The sequence below is a fragment of the Leopardus geoffroyi genome, chromosome A3 (genome assembly GCF_018350155.1).
Source record: "Leopardus geoffroyi isolate Oge1 chromosome A3, O.geoffroyi_Oge1_pat1.0, whole genome shotgun sequence".
NCBI lineage: Eukaryota > Metazoa > Chordata > Mammalia > Carnivora > Felidae > Leopardus > Leopardus geoffroyi.
This window is the reverse complement of record NC_059336.1, coordinates 10,905,845-10,918,849: the sequence shown is the minus strand read 5'-3', so window position 1 is coordinate 10,918,849 and position 13,005 is coordinate 10,905,845.

The following is a 13,005-nucleotide window of genomic DNA, read 5'->3' as shown; positions in this document are numbered from 1 at the left end:
CAAGGAAACAGTTTTCAGGAAGCAATGAAAAATTAAACATCTGCAGAATCACCTTCATTTGCTTCAGGGAGGATTTGATTTGTGGGAACAAAGACCACTCTTAAAAACACTTCAGGGGCACCCGGGTGACTCAGTTAAGCGTCCGACTTTGGCCTCAGGTCATGATCTCACGGTTCATCAGTTTGAGCCCCACGAAGGGCTCTGTGCCGACAGCTCGGAGCCTGAAGCCTGCTTCTGATTCTGTGTCTCCCCCTCTCTCTGCCCCTCCCCTGTTCATGCTCTGTCTCTCTCTCTCCCAAAAATAAAAACAGAAAAAAAAAATCTTAAAAAAAGGCTTCAAGGCCGTCCATCTAGCCACCCATTTATTGGTGCATTTGACGCCATTTTGCTAAGTGCTGGGTCCAGGCCATGCTCGGTGCAAGGTGCTGGCCATGCACAGATGAGAGGCTGAGGTTCTCTGGGAATCTTCTCAAATGGGCTTAAATACAAAGGAGAATCCATTGGGTCACATGGTTGAAAAGTCTAGGGGTTGGTCTGCTTGATTCCAAAGCCCCTATTCTTTAAAAACTACTTAAAAGTATTAATGTATAGTTTATATATAGTGAAATGCCCAGATCTTAAGTGGGTGGTTTGATCCATTTTGACAAATGCGTGCACCTGTGTAATAACTCACATACCTATCACAGAATAGAACATCTCCATTACCCCAGAAAGTTCCCTCAGGCCCCTTTCCAGGCAAGCCCTGCCGCCCCATAGATAAGCTTTGTGTCCTCTGGAATTTCACGGGAATGGAACCATATGGAAGGGACCCTTTTGAGCCTGCCTTCCTTTGCTTAGCATAGAGTTTGGTGTTCCGCAGCCATGTTGTTGCAAGTGTCCGTTCGTTCCCTACCCCTGCTGAGTAGTGTCCCATTGTGCAGACACACCCCGTTTTGCTTTTCCATCCATCTGCTGATGGGCACTTGGATTGTTTCCAGTTATGGGCGACGTGACCAAAGCTGCTGTGAACATTCATGTGTGAGTCTTTTTGTGAACATGCGCACTCGTTTTTATTGAATTCCTAGGAGTGAACTTGCTGGATGTAAGTGAAACAAAAATCCCATATCCTCCACAGCGAAGATGTACCACTTCCCTGTGCTGGAGTCTTCTGTCTGGAGGTATGACTTGAGACTAGTTGTGAACTGCGTGAGGGCACAGACCATTGGCGTTTGAAGCCCTGTGTTTAGTAGCTCGTCCGTAACCAGCATCAACGAGGAGGTGGAGGGCAGAATCTGTTTGGATTGATAGTTGTTTGGGGACAATTCTCGAGGGGGGGTTTTGCATTTCTGCACATCTTGCAAGGAGAGGCGCTAACTGCCTTCCTCCCAGACTCTATTTTAGATGTTGTTTGTGCAGTGAATAGCTCTGGAAGATAGAGATGTATCTTTCTCCAGAGCAGAGGGTAGACATGTTTCCTGTCCATTATGAAAGATTCGAGTTTCCGAATATTATTCAGACCAAAAAAGGAAGGACATTCTGACACCGGCCGCAACATGCACGAACCTTGAAGATGTTATGCTACGTGAAACAAGCTAGTCACAAAAAAGATAATGTATGGTTCCACTTCTAGGAGGTCTCTAGGGTAGTCCCATTTAGAGAGACGAAAGTAGAAGGATAGTCACCAGAGGGTGGGGGAAGGGCAAATGGGGAATTGTTGCTTAATGGGTATGGTGTTTCAGTTTCGAAAGAAGGAAAACCTCTGGAAATCTCTTGAACAACAATGAGAAACTACTTAACCCTACAGAATTGTATACTTAGAAATGGCTAAGACGATAAAACGTATGTTATGTGTATTTACTGCACACACACACGCACGCACGCACGCACGCATGCACACACACGGATTTGGGTTTCCTAAGCTCAGAGTTCCTATCCTATAAGGTAACTCATTGCATGTCTTTGCACTGCTGTGTGGGAACTAGAACTTGGGGGACTGGAGCAGGAAAATGCTGATACTCTTGTTACTGCTGTGCTGTGAACTGTCTCTTATCTCTGACCCAGGGGTCTCGTGTCTTCTGCCAGCAGTCATAAAACTGGCAAGCTAACTTGCTGGCTGCCAAGTAGGGTAAATCTCAGACTCCTCATAGTTCTTGACAAAAGCAATCTCTAGTTTTTCCTTGCAGCACTTTTTACAACTGTAGTTAAATTTGTATCTTTAAGTACTTGTCTGCCTCACTGAACTCTACGCTGTCTTGTTCAGAGCTTTGTTCCCAGGGTCTCACACAGTGCACTTGGCACATGGGAAATGCTCAATAAATATTTGTAGAGCGAATGACTGGATGGCTGGATGAATGAATGCTTGTTGCCTTGATCCCCCTGTCTCTTCTTCAAAGAGAGCACTTCTGGAATGGGTGGCCTGGCTTACTCTCCCAGCTCCTTGGAGGCAAGCTCCTGAGGGAGCCATTTCTGCTTTGGGCCAGGCTGGCTCTCGTCTTCCCCACCCCCTCCCCTGAGCTACCGAGGGCACTTCACAGGCAGGAAGGGCCCACTTCTCTCCATCTGCCAGCTGTTGGCTTGTAGTGGTCAAGTACCACTCTCTCCACTTTACAGAAGAGGAAGCAGGCTCACAGAGGTAGAGGCCTCGTGTAACTCTTGCCCTGGGTTTGACCATTCACTGTCCAGTCTCAGGGGGGTCCAGGTGCTGGGACTTCTGTTCCCATAGGACCACCAGCGACCTTCTGGACATCAAGAGGGTGGGATGGGGGTGGAATGGAGAAATGTCTCGGACTGTTGACAAGAAGGTTGACCTGCAGCAGCTCAGTTAGCACTCGACAGGGTCCTTGGGGACCTCTGAGCGACTGCCAGTGGAAGGCCCTGGGCTGGCTCTGTACAGCTCACGAGCTCACCTCACTGGCAGCGGCCAGTCTGCAGGGGTGGACTTGACTTCCTGGGCTCTCTTGACGCCGACTTGGATCGTGTTCTTGCTCCTTCCAGGTCTGGTCACTTCAGACTCCCAGGTTAGTCGAATCTCCTCCAGCCGCCCCGGGATGGCCGTCTCTGGCAATTTCTTTGTTCTCTTTCCATAACATTATCATGGAATGCATTTTATACCTCGCTCCCCTTGGGGCCTCCCATTTATTTGCAAGAGCTTCCTTTTGAAGTAAGAAAAAAATAACAAAGGAAGCTTATCAATTTCGCCTTTCTATGGAAACAGTTTTTATTCTCTTCCCCATAATGAGGATCCCTCTGACTTACTGGGGCAGAATCTCCATGGGAAGGGTGTGCGGAGAAGGCAACCAGAATATAAATACTCATATTTCACCGTGGCACTTGGGAATTGTGGGATAGGTCCGGGGCCGAATCGGGCCTTCCAGGTTCCATCCCTGGTCAAGTCTGTGTGTATCTAATAGGCGCCTCCTGTGTGCCAAATGGTTTGTTGATTTGTGGACCTTGAGGGCATAAAAGATATACTTTCTTCTCAGTGGTAAAGCTGTGGTTCCTGTGGTTCTGGGCTGGAATGAAAGGTCTTCTGGAGAAGAAAAGTTAGCCATCGCCACTAGGAGTAGTTAGCATGGTCACTGACCCACCCATCCATCTTTAAACAAACACTAACTGGTCACCTGCTATGTGCCAAGTCTGCTGGATTGTGGGGATATGGCTTTGGCCATGACAAATAAGGTCTCTGTCTTCCTGCACTTCAAATATTAAACAAGTAAACGAATCCGTATGTAATGACAGATCACGATAAAGGAAGGGTGGAAAAGTGGCACAGGTGAGGGCTTAAGAGCGGCATGGGCAGCTCTGGGAAAGTGCTGTCCAGGGCTAAGTACGCCCCGCCCACTCAGCAGTGGCTTCTTGAAGGGCTTAGAGCCGAGTCTCCAGTGCTGTGTCCATGTTGCATGTCCCTGGTGTTCTTTTTCTGCTAGTGAGGGACTCCCTGTGCTGAGGCATCATTACCCTCACCCCATTCTCTTTGGCTCCTGCCCAGCTCACGCTCCCCCAAATCCAGTCCCTCAGCCGGGTCCATCGATACCCCCTCGTGCCCTGGACCACCCCTTGTGTGTCTGCTCCAGCCACTCCTGCTCCAAAACACCAGGCATCTGGAAAGTTCTTCCCTAAGATATCCACGTGGCTTGATCGTTCGCTTAGGTCTTTGCTCAAATGCCACGTTCTTGGTGAAGTCTTTCCTAGTCTCCCAATTAAAAATTCTGACAACTCCACCCCAACTCCAGACCTCTCCATCTTCTATCCTGTGTTCCGTTTCTCCTTAGGTTTTGTCATCATGTGATATGTGTATTTTGATTAGCTGTTGTTACCCTTAGGTCAGAAGCAATGAGAGGAGAGGGCAGTTACTGAATCCAGAGGGAGAGCACCGTGGGAACAGAGAGAGCTGTGCCGTATGGACCAGTGATCCTCCAGTGAGGGACCCAGGCAGCCTGATGCAATTCCGCTGCCCTCCTCACTCTGATCTTGCTGAGGCTCCCCCTTGGTCAGGCCCGATGAGAAGATGGGGACAGGAACACATCAGCCTCCAAGGGCATGGAGAAGCTGGGACAGTGATGCAGAGGGGAGTGGCCTTCAAACTCTTGTTTGGAGCCCCAGGGCTTTGCAAAAGAGTTTTGGAGACATCACAGTGGGCAGAGGGGTGACCCAGAGGACTTGACTTTAATTGGCCACCAACATTTCCCCCAGTATGTGCGTGGTGGAGAGAAGACAGAGAATTACAAGGCCTGAATTTGAACTTCAACTCTCCCAGTAAGCAGGTATGTGACTTTGGACAAGTCATGGCGTCCTCTGAGTCCAGATACTCATCTGTTAAATGCAGCTCAAACTCCCTGCTCTGCCTCCCTTTCTGGATGGTTGTGATGATTCAATATGGTTCAGGATGTGGGAGTGCTTTGCAAATGGCAGAATCTTGGACAGAATTGGTTGTTTTAATCTCAGCTGCCAGTGCATGCTTCCATTGTGGACTCAAAAATTCCAAGTCTAGATACAAAATGTGTTACTGGTCACCATGAGGACCTGGGAGTGACAGGTGTTTTCAGCCCAATGAATCCACTGATTTTTCTGATGAAAAAATCCACAAGCTTTTTAAGATTCCAGGTGTTGGTAGCAGTGTTGTTACCCATCAGTATGCAAGATACCCAGCTTTTCCTGGGGGTCTTCAGACAAGATCTGGATCCCAGCTTGATAAATGCTTCAGACAGTAACTGGTTCTCAACCTTGGTTTCTCCCTCACTCTAGCCATAAGGAGCACCTCTCTGGGGGTGAGGGAGGACGGCAGGGTGGTGGGCAGGGCTGTGTGCTCCTTACAAAGCTGCAGGAAGAGTGAGGGGAAACTGTAATCCTCCCTTCTTTGTTTGGGGGCCCACGGGCCATTCAGTAGCAGGGAGGAGACCCCTCCCCCTGCCCCGCCCATGGCCAGAGCCCTGTGGTCCCAGCTCCACGGATAGCAAGAACATTGCCCATGGTTGCCAAGGCGCTGAGCTGCAGAGGGCATGTCTCTTTAGCAGTCTGGGCCACCAGCCCAGCGTGAAGTTGGCTAGTGGGTGTGACGCGGCTAATTGCTGTGATTTGGCATCCAGTAGTGAGTACAGCACACTGTGGGAAGTGCCAGGGTTAGGGGCGGTTCTCAGCCAGCCACCGCTGCCTGCTGCCGGTCTCCAGCTCCGATAACAAGTCAGAACCCTGTTTGTTATTGGGGGTGGGAAAAGAGGCCCTCGTTTTCTCCGCTTGGCAGCTTTGAATACATTCTCATTTCCTGCCATGGGGTCCTGTCTCTCAGTGGCCCGGTCTGCCTCCTCCTTATTCCATACCTTCGGACAAGTTGCTTCCTTTTCTGGGCCTCGGTTTGCCCATTAGTCAAAGGAGGAACTTGTACTCGAAATGAGATGTTTGTTTCAATTTGAATATGTTGTGTTTCTAGGCAGGGTTTCTCAGCCTGGCACTCTTGGCGTTTGGGGCAGGATCATTCTTGTCATGGGGGGGGGGGGTCTGTCCTGTGCATTGGAGGGTGTTTACCAGCATCCCTGGCCTCTAGCCACTAGGTGACGGAGGCACCCATCCCAAAAGACATGACCGACAAAAACCACTCCGATAAAAATACTGATGAAAATTCCCCGGAGAGCAAACTTGTGCCCATTTGAGAACTAGTGATTCAGGGTAGAGGCTGAAGCTTTTGTAGTTTGTGGGAAATACTTCCCCTGGGTGTTACTCTGGAAGGTAACTTATTATCATTATTAGTCCTTGTATACATGTCTATCTATATCTATCCATCGATCGATCATCTATGTACCAGACACTGGGAATATAAAACTGAATAAGACACGCCTGTCCCTGCCCACACAGAGCCCATATTCTAGATAGGGCTTGGGGAGAGAGAGACGATATTCATGTAACCGCGTGAAGTGATGATCCATTTCAAATAGCACCTTGATAAAACAGGTGGGCCCAGTGGGACCATAGGGGTCCTTATAAGAGGGAGGCAGGAGTGTCAGAGAGGAAATGTGATCATACAAGCAAAGCTCGGAGAGGAGACAGGGTGCTGCATTGCTGGCTTTGAAGATGGAGATCGGGCTGCCAGTCAGGGGATACAGGCAGCCTCCAGAGGCTGGCAAAGTCTAGGAGCCCATCTGCCCTGGAGCCTCCAGGAGGAACACAGCCCTGTTAGTACCTTAATTTTACCCAGTGAGACCCATTTTGGACTTTTAGCCTCCAGAATTGTAAGAGAAACATTTGTGTTTTAAGCCCCTATACACTCGTGGAAATTTGTTATAGCACCCCTGGGAAAGTCAAATGTTTCCCCAAACTGGGTCTAGCATTTATTCCTGCTATCTCCTCTCTATTCTATTGTTCCATTGTAATTTTTTTTTTTAAAGAAAAATGATTATTCATTTTTGAGAGAGAAAGAGCATAAGTAGGGGAGGGGCAGAGAGAGAGAGGAACACAGGATTCAAAGCAGGCTCTGGGCTGATAGTCGAGAGTCCAAGGCAGGGCTCGAACTCACAAACCATGAGATCATGACCTGAACAGAAGTCGGACGTTCAACTGACTGAGTCACCCAGGCACCCCCGCCCCCGCCCCCTTTATAATCTTTAAAGTCTATTTATGGCTTATCCTTCCATCTTTTAAAAACATGATCAAATATGTGTATTATCAACCATAAACATATAGCCAAATGCATATATATTTGTGTCCTTAGATTGATAGCGTTTTATACATGGTCTTTTTCTTGCTTCTTTCACTCAACCATATATCGTAGAGCTCCCTCCACGGCAGCAGGTAGAGATACTCCTCATTCTCTTTACTGCTGTATAGAGTTCCATTGTGTGACAACTCCATTTTTTATTTATCATTCTCCTTTTGATGAACATTGGGTTGCTTCTAGATTTTTGCTCCTGTAAATAGTACTGCAGGGCATATGTCTTCTCTTGCTTTTGCCAGTGTATCTCTGGGATAGATTCTGAAATCAAAGAGTAAGTGATATGTAATTTTGTAGATATGGTCAGTGTCCTTCCATAAGGTTATAACATTTTGGGGTTTTGTTTTGTTTTTGTTTTTTAAAATGTTGTATTTATTTTTGAGAGAGAGAGAGAGAGCAGGGGAGGGGCAGAGAGAGAGGGGGACAGAGGATCTGAAGTGAGCTCTGCACTGACAGCAGAGAGGCCAATGTGGGGCTCGAACTTACGAGCCGTGAGATCATGGCCTAAGCTGAAGTCGGATGCTTAGCTGACTGAGCCACCCAGCTGCCCAGGTGCATCACCACCTACAATGATCAAGAGAGCTGGCTTCCCCCAAACTCGGTCAAAAACATATGTTTTTTCAGATCTTTGGACTTTAGCGAATCTGATAGGGAGAGGTGGGTTAGCAGTGTGGTTTTCATTTACATTTTTCTTATTGTAAGTGAGGTTGAGCATCTTTTTTGTATGGTTCATAGACATTCGCATATGTTTTTCGTGAATTGGTCAATAACATTTGTAATGAAGAAGCCGAATGGATGAATGAATGAGCGAATGACTGAATAGATCAGAATTTCCAGGAAGAAGATGAACTGTATGAGGCAGGGCTATCAGCCTCCTGTTTCTTGGTTTCCCAGCCACTATCCCTCCTTCTGATGCCCAGCCCCATGCCGGGCACCCCACTCGTGCTTGGTAAACTTTATCATGCTGCAGTGTGGAATCTGAGAGCATTTCCTTTCTTTTTTTCTTTTTTTTAATTTACATCCAAGTTAGTTAGCCTCTAGTGCAACAATGATTTCAGGAGTAGATTCCTTAATGCCCCTTACCCATTTAGCCCATCCCCCCTCCCGCAACCCCTCCAGCAACCCTCTATTTGTTCTCCATATTTAAGAGTCTTTTATGTTTTGTCCCCCTCCCTGTTTTTATATTATTTTTGCTTCCCTTCCCTTGTGTTCATCTGTTTTGTCTCGTAAAGTCCTCATGAGTGAAGTCATATGATTTTTGTCCTTCTCTGACTGACTAATTTCACTTAGCATAATACCCTCCAGTTCCATCCACGTAGTTGCAAATGGCAAGATTTCATTCCCTTTGATTGCCGAGTAATACTCCATTGTATGTATATACCACATTTTCTTTATCCATTCATCCATCGATGGACATTTGGGCTCTTTCCATACTTGGGCTGTTGTCGACAGTGCTGCTAGAAACATGGGGGTGCATGTGTCCCTTCAAAACAGCACACCTGTATCCCGTGGATAAATGCCTAGTAGTGCAATTGCTGGGCCGTAGGGTAGTTCTACTTTTAATTTTTTGAGGAACCTCCGTACTGTTTTCCAGAGTGGCTGCACCAGTTTGCATTCCCACCAGCAGTGCAAAAGAGATCCTCTTTCTCCGCATCCTCACCAACATCAGTTGTTGCCTCAGTTGTTAATGAGCCATTCTGATAGGTGTGAAGTGGTCTCTCATTGTGGTTTTGATTTGTATTTCCCTGATGATGAGTGATGTGGAGCATTTTGTCATGTGTCAGTTGGCCATCTGGATGTCTTCTTTGGAGAAGTGTCTGTTCATGTCTTTTGCCCATTTCTTCACTGGATTATTTGTTTTTTGGTTGTTGAGCATTTCCTTTCACTAAAGGTAACAGCAAGAGCGGGCTTGTGAATATGAGCAATTGACAAACCGAGAGTTCCGCCGACTCTCGGGTTGGGAAGCTGAGCGACAGACGCAGGTTGGGACGGACACTCCCAGGACACATCTGCAGCAGCCACAGCCACAGCCTCAGCCGAGACCCACCCCTGCCTGCAAACCGCCTGGCGATTCCTCTGCCTGTTCTGTACCCACCAGCCCGATCCAAGTCTTGGTGTTCAGGAATCAGAGTTATTGGAAAGGATAAGAGCCCAGAGGGAGTGAGCCGTGGCTGAAAGATGGCTGGCTTTGAGCCTGGGAGTCCCGGCTTTGGATCCTGGCTGTGCCGCTCACTTAGGACTTGGGTGAGTCATTTCATCTGCCTTGTGTGTCTCAGATGCTTTGTGCAAAATGAGGATACTTGTATCTTTAGCGTCGTTTGTGAAATTATGTTTGTGAAGTGTATCGCTAGCAGCTATGGTTATGCCAATAAGCGTTTCCAGTTCCTGCATTCCTGGTATAAGAGAGGCCTGATGCTGTGTGGTTTTTAACGTGCCATCCCACGTATCCCTCACAGAAGCCCGATGACGTAATACCGTTATCACCGTTCTTGCTCAAATGAGGAAACTGAGGGACAACGTCTCAGGTCTCCCGAGTGGCAGAGGCAGAGAACGAACCCAGGCCAATTGCCTCGCAAGCCAAGGCGCTCACCTGCCCTGCTTTCTGTAGCTAATCGTGCAGACCATATGCCGGGCCTCTCCCAGAGGCCAGCCAACCAGACCTGGCCACTCGAAGGCCTTTGCCCTTGGTGGCGGGAGGTCTTCCAGACTGGCTATGTAGTTGGCAGGGTCCAGTGCAAAGTCAAAATGCAGGGTCCTTGTTAAAAAAACATGAAGAACTTTGAGATGGCAAGAGCAGAGCCTTCAAGCCCCTCTCAACAGGGGGCCCCCAGGCTGTCTGTCCACGCAGCCGGCCCCGTGCTCCTGACTGGGCTGTGCCTCCCTGCCTGCTCCTGGGTTCCCTCTGGATGCCTTGCCAGCCCCCTCCCTTCTCTGAAGACCCAAAGGAGACCTTGAGATTTGCTAAGCAGCCCCAGTGTGAACCCTGGCTGCACTTAGCTCCCCAAGGGACATGCCTGGGTCTGCATAAAATGGTTCCATGTGACTCAGGCTGGCCAAGAACTCCAACATGCCTGGGTGAGATCAGGAAAGTCTCCGCGGGCAGGGTCCTCACATTCCCTCTCCAGCACTACAACCTAAGAAAGTATAATCATAACTATATTAGTTATTAGTTATAGTAATACTACTAATAATTATTATTGTGCCCGTCAACAATAATTTACTCTGCATTCAACATTCACATTCACTTAACTTTTGCAGGTTATATATAGACTTCCTGAAAAAAAATCAATGTTACTGAGCCAGCCTGTTTACGTGCAGAGTTATAAACTGTCTTCTCTTTCTTGTTCTAGAAGACTCCTAATGCTACCGTTTCCTCCTAACTTCAGCACAAGATTCCAACACTTTTCAAATGGTTGTCAAAAAGGAAGAACGCCCCTCTCATCTATCACCCAACACACACGGAACAATTACATCATTATACATTTTTTTTTTTTTTTTAGCATTTATTCATTTTTTGAGAGACAAGAGACAGAACGCAAGTGGGGGAGGGGCACAGAGAAAGAGAGGGAGGCATGGAATCCAAAGCAGGCTCCAGGCTCTGAGCTGTCAGCACATAGCCCGATGTGGGGCTTGAACTCATGAACTGAGAGATCATGACCTGAGCCGAAGTCGGACGCTCAACTGACTGAGCCACCCAGGCGCCCCTTAATTACATCATCATAAATACAGTCCTGTAGTATAACATTTACAGCTGAGACTTGTGCTCACACAGGCCCGTGTCAGTCATCCTGACTGTGCGTGGATTCATGATTTGGGACCCTGGTCCAAGTCACCTGAGCGAGAAGAGCTGCTGGGATGGGTGGGCACAGGGATGTATGCAGCCTGGCTGGGGGGCATTGAGTCATTCCAGTGGGGTGCTGTGGTGTCCCTGATCGGCCCAGTGAGTTGCGTATATGTGTCACCTTGATCTGTCAGGGGTCTCTTTGCAGCAGGTATAAATCTTAGCCCATAAGAGCTGGGCATGCCAGAAAAAAAGAAGCGTAGCACGTTTCTTTATTTCCTTTCGCTTCAGGCTGGTGGTAAATTCAGTGTCAGTCATTTGATGGGGTTCTCTGTCTCCCTCACAACCACCGAAGCAGCGAGAGCACCCTTGTTTCTGTCCCCTGTTCGGGGCACAGGTATCTTCATTGAGGGTGGGCATCCCCCTGCATCATCCTACGACACTCGTCCTCAGCTGGGAGCAATGCCGTGCGTGCTGCTAAACATTCTACAGTCACAGGACCGCCCCCCACAAAACAAAGGATTATCCTTCCCCAAATGTCAATTGTGCTTAGACTGAGAAGCCCAGCCTTTAGAGAGATTCACAACACTCTGTTTTCCCAGCCTTCGGGACTCTGACCACTTTATAGGCTGGGGACCACATTTCCTTTCTCTTCATGTTGCTTTGAATGTAACTTCCCTCTTTCTTCTTGTTAACATCTAAGGTGCCTCGCCCTTAGAAGAGCTTGTGACTGGGGCGCCTGGGTGGCTCAGTCGGTTGAGCATCCAACTTCGGCTCAGCTCGTGATCTCTTAGTTAGTGAGTTCAAGCCCCATGTCGGGCTCTGTGCTGACAGCTCAGGGCCTGGAGTCTGCTTCAGATTCTGTGTCTCCCTCTTTCTCTGCCCCTCACCCACTCATGCTCTGTCTCTCTCTGTCTCAGAAATAAATAAACATTAAAAAAAAAAAAAAAGAGGAGGTTGTGACTGATGATACCCACACCTCGGTGCTAGATACTGACCTTTTTCCAACTTCCCTTGCAGCTAGGGGCTTCCATGTGACAGTTCTGGCCAATGAAATATAAGGGGAAATGTGCTAGGGGCTTTTGGAAAAGAGATCGCTTCTTGAGTGAGCTGTTCTGGAAAGGACAGTTGGCTGGTGTCCACCCTCATAGCCTCCCTTCCTGGAGCACTCATGCGAGGGTGTGATGTGTGGGGCTGAGGCAGCCATCTTGCAACCATGAGGTAAGTCAGGAGACTCATATAGATGCTGGACCTCTGTGAGCCACTGAATGCACCTGGAACCATCCATCTTCAGGCATCTTGTTACATAAGCCACAAATATCCCTAGGGTTTAGACCACCCTTGATACACTTGGGCAAGAGACGTTACTTCTGTCTTACTCTTGTTAAGAAGGAGAGAATAAATACTTACTGAATAAAGTTGTTGTGGAGATTTAATTAGATGATGTGTGTAAAATTTTGTTTAAGTGCCTGGCATATAATAAATATTTAATGTAGATGGCTCTGTTACTGTCCCTACACTGGAATTAATCAGGACTGATATTGTGGGTCTTATGGTAAGTTTCTTCTACTGGTTGATTGTTCACTCAGTTACCCAACAAATATACATTAAAGCCTGCCATGCTAAGATTGTGGACACGATAGGAAACTATTTAAAGGGAATACAATGAGAGGGAAATAATACCCAGGAAATTGTCTGTCAGATCCCACCAAAATACCCAGTAAGAGCTATATTTTTCAAACTTTAGTTTTCTACCTTCTGTCTCTATATTTGTCATCTCTATTTATCACATCCATGCCAGAGTAAAACACCTGTATTATTACTGACTTAACGCTTTTCTTTAAACCAACTTAACTCTTTTTGGTTAAATAGACTATTTTAAACAGAAACTTTATATCACTACAGTACTTGGAAAATCAAAATCACTTGGCATAATTAAAAAAAAAGCCAAAATATGAATATAATACAAGACTCTCTAATGCTACTAAATGAAAACAAAATATCTATTTTTATGTTACCTAAAATCATCTTGCACACCACAGTT